Below are 10,360 nucleotides of genomic sequence, written 5' to 3'. Positions count from 1 at the left end.
ACAACAAATAAAGTCGAAATTATTACATACTAAGTCCCAATTATATAAAAAAGTCAAAATAAAATAAGTCAAAATGATGACTTATAATTATGATCTCTTAATTTACATTTATAAATTATTAAATTAAAATTTCAAAAATTTTGACTTTTTTCGACTCATAATTTTGACATCTCATAATTACAACTTTGCGTGTCATTGTCAATTTGGACTATTGTCAAACTTATGACTGTTTGTCATAATTTAGATTTTAATCTCTTTTTTGTCACAATTTGAACGTTTGACTTCTTATCTGATAATTTTGACTTTTTATATTACAAGTATGATTGACCAAAACATGATTTTTTTGCCTTATGTGGCAAAAATGGGCTTTTATTTTTATTTTATTTTTTTTGTCGTAATTTTTCATCACAATGAAATAACTTATTTTTGGCAGACATCACCAAAACTGTGTGGGTTAATTTACCAATAGTCAAATATCTATAGCAGGTGATGCAAATCTTGGTACTTGTTGACATACAGTAGTAATTTAAAGCTGGTCAACATTAATGTAATAAAGGTTACAGCAACAAAAATACAAAAATAAAAAAATAAATAATAATCCATTTATAATACTGGGACATGTGGAGATTGTTCTGCAGTAAATGGGTTTTGAACAGTGTTGTCTGTTGATTTCAGTCAATTTCATCTATTGCATTTTGCATCTAAATGCATTGTTATAGATCTTATTGTGAATGATTCATCCATAGGTTTTTAATTATATATATAATTAAATATATTATTTATATATATAATATCTATCTTATATATATAGTAAAATAATATCATCCACATTTTTAATCAAAATGTCATAACTGGATCCTCCGGTGAAAACCACAGACTCTGGTGACGTATGCAAGATTTCTCCAATCAATTAGTCTGTTTAAATCCTGCCAAAGCACTAAAATCATCCAAGAAAGCACAGTATAGACAGTACAAATTGAAACAGATGTGATATAACCTTCTTGACCAGACTCAAGCCTCCTGCAATATTGAACATGAAGGATCGGATGAAATAACTGAGCATTACATTCAGCAAACCCTTGATCAGTTCAGTAACCCCGGCCCTCGCTTTTATAAAACACACTGAAACTACACTGTAATTTAACAGTACAAAATCAGATGCAGGACTTAAATGACATTTGGATCTGATAAACGGTGTTGCCTGCGGGTCAGTCTTACACTGGCACAGAGGGGAGCTGGCAGCGCCCGGCCCGACACACTGCCGGCCCGAAAAAGCTGCTTCTCATTCAGCTGTGACATATTTGGAAGTTTGGAAGTGGAGCAGCAAAACGAGCCTTTAAATCCATCTCACTCTCCTGTAAATTACAACCCTGCATTTTTAATTTCCTATGCATCATACAATGCTATTCAGCAGAGTCCAAACCAAACACGACCATAAGGGAACAAACTATCCTTCTGTTCACTGAGGCTCTTAAAATCTCAGGAGTAAAACAGATCTGTCTCTGTAGTGAAAGAATAAAAATACAATTGGTAATGAATCCTTTTACAAAAAGTACGGTGGCAGATTGTCTTTCAGTCATTTAATGTGCAGTCGTAACAATGTTTTTTCAGACATTTACCATTTGTTATACAGTGTTGGCGTGGTTTTCGATGTCGCCATATGCAATATGTTTAAATTTAGACTTTAGATATTTTATTATGGTTTGGATCTGATTTTGGTCATGGCCGACTCTTGGAGCCAGACTTGGTCAGACAAAAAGAGCTTTCTAAACAGTGCATTTGTTCATCTTCTTTTACTTTATTTCTTTTCCAGCTCAGGAAGGAAATGTTTAATTCACAGTAACTCATTCTGGCAAACACACATTTATGGCCTCATTTGTCCAGTTTTTTATGGTTGCTTTGGTCTTGTTTCTGAATGTCCTTTGATGTTTACATGACTAAGAAACATGACAGTCTGGTGGTGTAATTATTTAGAATGCAATGTGACTAGAATCATGTTTTATACACCGATGAGCCAAAACATTATGACCACTTTTCTAATATGTTGGTCGTCCATGTGATGTCAAAACAGTGTCAACCCGCCGAGGCATGGACTCTACAAGACCTCTGAAGGTGTGCTGTAGTATCTAGCACCAAGGTGTTACCAGCAGATCCTTCAAGTTCTGTAGGTTATGAGGTGGAGCCGCCTTAGATTGAACTTGTTGGTCCAGCACATCCCACATTTGCTCGATTGGATTGAGATCTGTCGAATTTTTTGACCAAGGAAACACCTTGAGTCAAGTCAAGTCATCGTCATTTATATAGCGCTTTTAACAATGTAGATTGTTTCAAAGCAGCTTTACAGAGATAAGTGTATAATTTAAGGTAACAGAGATTGTTTTGGCTTTATAGCGGTTCTTTAATAAAGTTATTTTCCAGCTAAAGTTAATTTTGATTGATTCGCTTCCATCGCAACGATCATTTGTTATTAAATTAGGGGCCGCTAAGACGACACCATTCTCTCTACACAGACTTTAAACGCAAACCTGTGATAAACGCTGATGGCGTTCACATGCGCATTAAGAATTGGTTCTATAGTTATGTGCGTTTGAATATATGTGCGCAGGTTTGGAATTCCCTACAGACCAAGCCTAAACAAAGTACTGGTCTTTCCTTATAAATTTTGATACAGAATTTAATTTTATTTTGTCACTTCGGGGTAGGTACGCGAAACGAATTTTCCCGACAACGCTTTATCTGGAGTGGTAAAGGGATCCTCCATAGGGAGAGACTAGTTGGCACTTCAGCACTGCGTTGTCATCGGGTCCAGGCGAAGGTCCTTCGTCAGATTAAAGTGTTTGGCTTGTTGTGAACTAGGATAACAGTACCAAAGATCACATTCAGATTGGGACATGAGTTCTTCATCATCGTCCTCAAACCATTCCTGAACAATGTGTGCAGTGTGGCAGGTGCATTATCCTGCTGAAAGAGGTCACTATTGTCATGAAGGGGTGTACCTGGTCTGCAACAATGTTTAAGATCGGTCGCACCTGTCAAAATCCACATGAATGGCCGGACCCAGGGTTTCCCAGAAGAACATTGCCCAGAGTATCACACTCCCTCTACCGGCTTGTCGTCGTCACTTCTCCAGGTAAACGGTGCACACGTACACAGCCGTCCACATGATGTAAAAGAAAGCAGGACTCATCGGACCAGGTGACCTTGTTCCACCTCACCAAGTTCCAGATCCAACGCTCGCGTGCCCATTGTAGGCTCTTTCGACGGTGGACAGGGGTCATCATAGGCACTCTGATAGGTCTGCGTCTACACAGGAGAATGATGCTCTGTGTTGTGGTATTCCTCCCGTAACCATCATTTAAACTTTGTGCGACTTGTGCCACAATAGACATTCTGTTGGCTCGGACCGGACGGGATAACCTTCCTTGCCCTTGTGCATCGATGAGCTCTGGGCGCCAAACACACCTGTAACTGGTTTACGGTTTGTCCCTCCTTGGATAACTGTTGGTAAATTCTGCAACACACAAGCCTTGCCGTTTCAGAGATACTCTGACCCATTCACCTTGCACTAAAAATTTGGCTCTTGTCAAAGTCGCTCAGATCTTTATTCCTGCCCATTTCTCCTGCATCAACACATTATACACATGTCCAAAAGTGATGTCTGGAGTTTGATTGTTTGAAGTTTGAAGTTTGATTAAACCATCAAAATATGAGGGAAAAGATTTTATATTTTTAAAATATTTTAAATATGAGGGAAGAACAAAACACTAAACTTGGTTAAGGTATCTGACAAAATCATTTGGCAAAAAAAGACAAACTACAGATACAGGTTTTATTTTAAAACAACAAAAAGCTCATAGGAAAATGCATACAATGAATACAACAATCAGTTATCAATGTTACGTTGGTTCTCTCTTGTTTTTGCATGTGTTCATAATATATTTGTATGACAGCCTGGCCAAAACTGATTCAATGATTAAAGTTTCAATGCGTTATCACAAATAAAACAATTGATCAACTACGCAATATGCTTACATGTACACCTTTTTAATAATACTTGAATAAAGGGTGAAGATGTCAATTTTCCTAGGCCAGACATCACTTTTGGCCACTACTTTATATATAATACTTATTTAATGTGGGGATTCATTTGTTCTATGGAACACAATCTGAGTTTGTCAAAACGTCAAATGTTTTCTGTGAGTTATTGTCAGAGTAATGCTTTTTTTAAAATGTTTTTCACTCTTTCTTGTTTCCCTTGCTTTTTTCATAATGTTGAAAGCACTTTCATGTTATTGCCTCAGGATGAATAGATTTGTTGTAGTCTTCATCTGTAAAAGCGTCTTCTAAATGAATAAATGTAAATGTCACACTCTTTTCCTTACAAAGAAAAATGCAGGATGCTCACTGTGAACTTCTTTTGCAGTTTTGCTTGGTTTCATTAAAAAATATGTGGTCATCTAAATGCTTTATAGTGATTCATATTGTGTACTTTAACTGAATAAACTCAGTGCCACACCAGAACCTCTAAATGCCAGCACATGCTATGAAGCTTGTGGTTTATAGAGGTGAAGAGATTGTTGAAAATATTCATATCGCACTGAACGGGAAAAACAATAGTGTCTATGCCCTCCACATTGCTCTACATTTATTAAAAACGTTTGAAAAAAAAAAAGAAGGCATTCAGACAATAGCTGAATAGCTGAGACATCTGATAGTGTTGTGTCGTTTCCAGGCAGAACTGTTTCTAATCACTCGACTTTCATTCAGACCAGTTCACTTCCAAAACAACTCAGTGTTCCTCTATATTTTTCATCTTTTTGAACAATGGGGCTTAAAAGTGAATAAATGTCAGATTGCATGAAGTGAACATGAAGTAAAAAAGTTCACGGCCCCACAATAGCGCTAGAAGTACATGGTAAAATTTCATTTAGATTCTTTCATGTTCATTTCAGCAATTTCAAATCATCGGTTTATTAAAGAAAACAAGCAGAGAACATGAACTAATCATAGGACAACAGAAACACCCAAAAAGTATTTGGATAAACGTGTGAATGTGATTCATTAGATCTAATTCTCAAATGCTGCAGAATCTTTTCTCTTCACTTTTAATTTTCCTTCATCATTTTTGACATTGCAGTGTGTTTGATTTGGTGATTTTTAATTGATATATGAAGTTCAAAGTTCACACAGGTGTAGATCATTACATTAACATGTTCCACTAACCACACACACACACACACACACACACACACACACACACACACACACACACACACACACACACACACACACACACACACACACACACACACACAATACTGTCTTCATTTTCAACACTAGATCTATTGTTTTATTCTAAACTCAAAATTCTGTACAATTAGACCCTATTAGTTAACATTATAGTTATGTATTAACATTACAGTTTTTCTCATTCGCTTTGGTGCATTTCTCAAATCACAACTAAATTCTCAAAACTACTTGTTCAAACTCCACATCATCTAGTAGTCACTTGTGCACATCATAAAAGCAATTTCTCATTATTCTGCACAAATTGCAAATGCTTTGGTACAGTCATGCAATTGATCTTGTACAATTGTCTGCCGTTTCCCACATTATCAATTGCTTATGTCATGTTTATCAAAATGTAATATGCTGGTACTCTGTATATATATATGTGTGTGTGTGTGTGTGTGTGTGTGTGTGTGTGTGTGTGTGTGTGTGTGTGTGTGTGTGTGTGTGTGTGTGTTTACCCCACAAAACATCTAGGCATTAGTTTCTTGCATAAGTCATCATATGCTAAATGGTTAAACTTGTCATAATGCGTCAAGTATTTTCTATTCTATTAGACTTTTTTTTTGTAAATGTGTCCTGAATCAATGAATTGCAGAGGGGAATTTTTAATTTCTCTAATGAAGAGAAATGTAAAGGGCTAGACCAACCAGAAATCAACCAGTTTTCTAAAAGAGCTCAGATGTCATCTCATGAAGAGGCCAGGATTGTTTCTGATGAAAAAAGATGCCACTATTGTGGACCATGTTCTCAATCATGATCTTATGGCTGAGGCGAGGCGGGTTGAAAGGTGCAGCCGAATGTTGGGAAAACAACTGTGTCCTCAATCATTCAAACGTTTGTAGACAGAACAGGCATGTAATTAGACAGTGTTCACTATACTGTAATTATATCACTTGCATTTTACAATATCCTCCTGGGACCTATAGGAATAGACTTTTGTCCACTGTAGTGGACATTATATTTAGTGAATTTCTCTGACACCACACGTCACATGTCACAACCTGGGTGTCCTGTAAAGAGCACTTTCAGGACTTTTCAGAGATACCAAATGTTTGGAGGTTTCACCGTGAAAACAACTTATCCTTGGTCTTTAAAAATGCCTGACATTAATTTAGTGCTCAAATGTAGCACTCTTATGGAAATATGATAACATATTGTAATCATAATTTAAATCGGACTACTTTTCAAATTGTATTTCATAAACCAACATCTCAGGAAAACGTTATGGGGTTTCAAATAAAAAAAAATTACTTTCTGTTACAGAACAGGGCATTGATTTCATACATGTCCACTGTAGAGGGACATCAGGACTTAAATCATGTTTATCAGGGCCCGTATTCATAAAGAATCTTAATGCAAAGAGTAGCTCCTAGTGACAAAATTCTAAGAAAATTCTTAGAAATGTGGGCGTTTACTCTTAAATTTAAATAAAAAATCCTAGTAAAGAAAAAAGTAATTCAGAAAGCATCTTAACCCTTAAAAGAGGTCTTAAGGTCAAAATTGTTAGGAGCACGGACGAGGACTTTTAAGAGGCTTAAGAGTTTCTTTAGCAGAGGAGAAAATGGCAGAAAGACGAAGAAGGAGAAGAAATGTGTTGCAGACAATGGATGACAGTGAGTTAATAAGAGCTATAGATTAGATCGTGCAGGGATCATGTTTGTGACAGATCTTTTTAGAGACACGCTAACATCTCCGACACAGCGCAGAAATGCCATAGCGCCCGAAATGAAAGTAATCACTACATTACGATATTTGGCAACTGGGAAAATTCCATGTTTGATACATTAAAACCAACATTCAAACCACCATTTAAATAGACATGCCAACAATCAGTGTAATTGGAAAGAGTGGAACAATTTTTATCATTCTAAGCCAAGCAAATACCTTATAGGAAATTAACAGCATGGTTAATAAAATAAGGATTTATATATATAATGTGTGTGTGTGAGAACGGTCAAATAGGAAAAATGACGCATGTAATTTCAAAGTGAAGGCTTAGAATAGACCCTATACTTAAAATCACTTTTTTCCCCCTTCTTGGACAACCAACCAATCACAGTCTTCAAAAGATTGTGTCATACATAGCAACGGGGTCAACCCCGCCTCCTTACTAAGATAAAAGTTTTTGTCTTTTCCTTACTCAGAGTTGCTCTCAGATCAGTCCCGAATTGCTCTTAAGCTAAGACTCCTACGTAAAAGTTTTTAAGCTAAATTAAGAGTTTTCTGAGAGGATTCTTAGAATCTTTATGAATACGGGCCCAGGCATTTTGGGAGTGAATATGGAAATAAATTATACATCAATATTCCTATGAAATATTTGATATTATTATTAAAACGTTGCTAATTATTACTCCAATTATTACACTTCTTTTTTCATTAAATGTTGCTCCAAGAACACATTAATGTGCACATTAGATACAGTGTATAGATACATTGCATTGAATGGGAATATTACAGTTTTTCTCCATTAGTTTGTCTCATTTCTTGAAACAGAAATTACATTCTCAAAACTCTAAGATCATTTGGCAAAACAGTCTTACAGTTCAACACTATAGCTCACTTGCAAAAGCTCATATCTCTCCTAAAACTGTTCACTCATGCTTCAAAACTAAATTTGTTTCCCATATAAAGAGTCAGTGCCACGAAAATGGCAAAGATCCTTCTCAATTGCTTTGGCTCATTTCTTGAAACAGACCGGACGTTCTCAACACTCTTGGTGCTTTTGCCAAAATAACGTAGATGGTTCGGCACAACACCATGGTTCACCTGCAAAAGTTCATACCTCTCCCAAAACAGTTCACTCATGTGTCAAAACTAAATTTCCTTCTCATTTAAACAGTCAGTGCCCCCAAAATGCTTCGTCCCTTTGGCATTGTGTAAGCACTTCAAGTCAAAATGTTTAGATGTTTTGTCACTATGGCAGAGGACCATTGAAATATCCCTCATGTCCACCTTTCAGTCTTAGCCCAGTCCTTCACTGACAGTGGTTACTGTACTGTTTTTTGTCTAGCTAACAGAATACAATTGTGTATAAAACTGAAAAAAAAAGAAATAGGATTTTAGGGTAAGAGTAGCCTCCAAGGTTTGACATCACACATTGCACTCATACTGCCAAGGAAATTGTAACCATTATCATTCACACACATAAAGTAACTTCCATACATCAGAGTAAAAAGAAAATGTATACAGCATAATATACTGTAAACACAAACAAAAAACAATGAAAATGATATGCAGCCTACAGTGCTGTAAATAAAGCTGGAGTTTCACAACTAACAGTCCTTCACTGGTCGCTGTCCTTACCCTCCCTCTCCTGGCCACCGTCCTCACCCTCCTGGCCATCCACACGCTGCTGTCTGTCTGGCCACAGATTCTCGTCCACATCACAGCGTATATTCTGCCTTGCGATGCAACGAGGGAAGAAACGGCGTGTGTGTCGCAACCATCCCCTACACTGATCTCCTGTAATATCCTCACACACAGCGTCCATTGCATGGAGCAGGGACCTCTGATCTTGAGATGCTCATACACTCTCCACCTCCAAGCGGAGAAATACTCCTCAATAGGACTGAGGAAAGGAGAGTAAGGTGGTAGGAACACCATGACCATCCTTGGATGAGTAGTGAACAAGGCCCTGATGAGTGGGCCACGGTGGAAATTCACATTGTCCCATACAATGGCATATTGTGGTAGGTGAGGCCCTACGAGGCCTCTCTCATTTTCAGGGATCAAATCAAAATGAAGGCGGTCCAAGAAGATGAGGAGCTTCTGTGTATTGTATGGGCCAAGACTGGGGATGTGAGTGGCCACACCATTCTCAGATATGGCACACATAGTTATATTGCCCCCTCGCTGGCCTGGGACATCCACCGTGGCCCGGTGGCCAATAATATTATATATTCTCTCTTGGACTTGGATTATATACACTCTCTTGGAGGTGGAGAGTGTTTGAGCATAATATTCATGGTATTATGTTCTTGACTAATTTTGACAATTGAACAGACTATTGTGCATGTGATGACTTATACAATGAAATGACGCTGACACGTTTTGGAGCGAACAACCATTAGACTGAGAATCAACAATCAGTTTAGATCAACAAGATCTATTCACTTGGAATTTGTGCTAAATGTAGGCTACCTGTACTTAATCATTTGCAAAGATGTACTGAGACATTGAGACATGTACTTAGACATTTGCAATTTGATGAAATGAATGAGAAATTCAATTCTGTTGTGAACAATTGCCAAGTGGTTTGGAGGTTTGTCCATGTTGTTTTGAGAATGTCATTTCTGTTTCAAGAAATGAGCCAAACCAATGGAGAAAAACTGTAATGTATGGCCATTTTACCCACATATTGCATAAAGTAAAATGGTGTATCAATTAATTCCGTTATATCTTTCATAACATAGTTGAGAATCATATTTATACAAATTTTAGTTAAAATAAATCCTAAAACCCCAAAATTGACTGGTGATTGAAAAAAAAAAAAAAAATCCCATTGTTTTAGTACATATAATTTCTATACAAGACAATTACAATTTAGCCTATACAAGAGTCATGGTGTCCACTACAGAGGACATAGCATAACATATTAATAAAATATCATTTTTCAAAAATGTTTTATTTATTTTTTACCATTTGTTTCTTATGCTGTAAAAAATGTGATGACATGAAAAAAACTAAATTCAAAAAATATTTGTGTTCTGGGTCTCAGGACAGTAAATATAGTTGATAGAGACAAACACACGTACACATATATACAGTATGTGTGTGTATATATATACATCTAGTCTTTTTCTTTATATTTCAATGAAATTGTACTGTTTTGTTTGTCATTTTATTTGTAAATTGTATTTGTATTTGTTGACAGACAGACAAACAGTAAATGTGTAACTGTGAATCCTGTCCAGTCTCTTGCAATCAATATCTCACAGAGTAATGTGGATATACATATATATGCCATTCAACTAAAGTGCAGTCTTGTGAATTTTCAATAATTGCCATCAAAATCATATAGTTTACATCTGTAAATATTGACAACACGACTAAGCATTTTGACTATCTG

This window comes from Abramis brama, assembly GCF_963993115.1.
Source record: "Abramis brama genome assembly, chromosome: 21".
Taxonomy (NCBI): Eukaryota; Metazoa; Chordata; class Actinopteri; order Cypriniformes; family Leuciscidae; genus Abramis; species Abramis brama.
The sequence above is the reverse complement of the archived record's forward strand: the minus strand, read 5'-3'. Positions refer to the sequence as shown.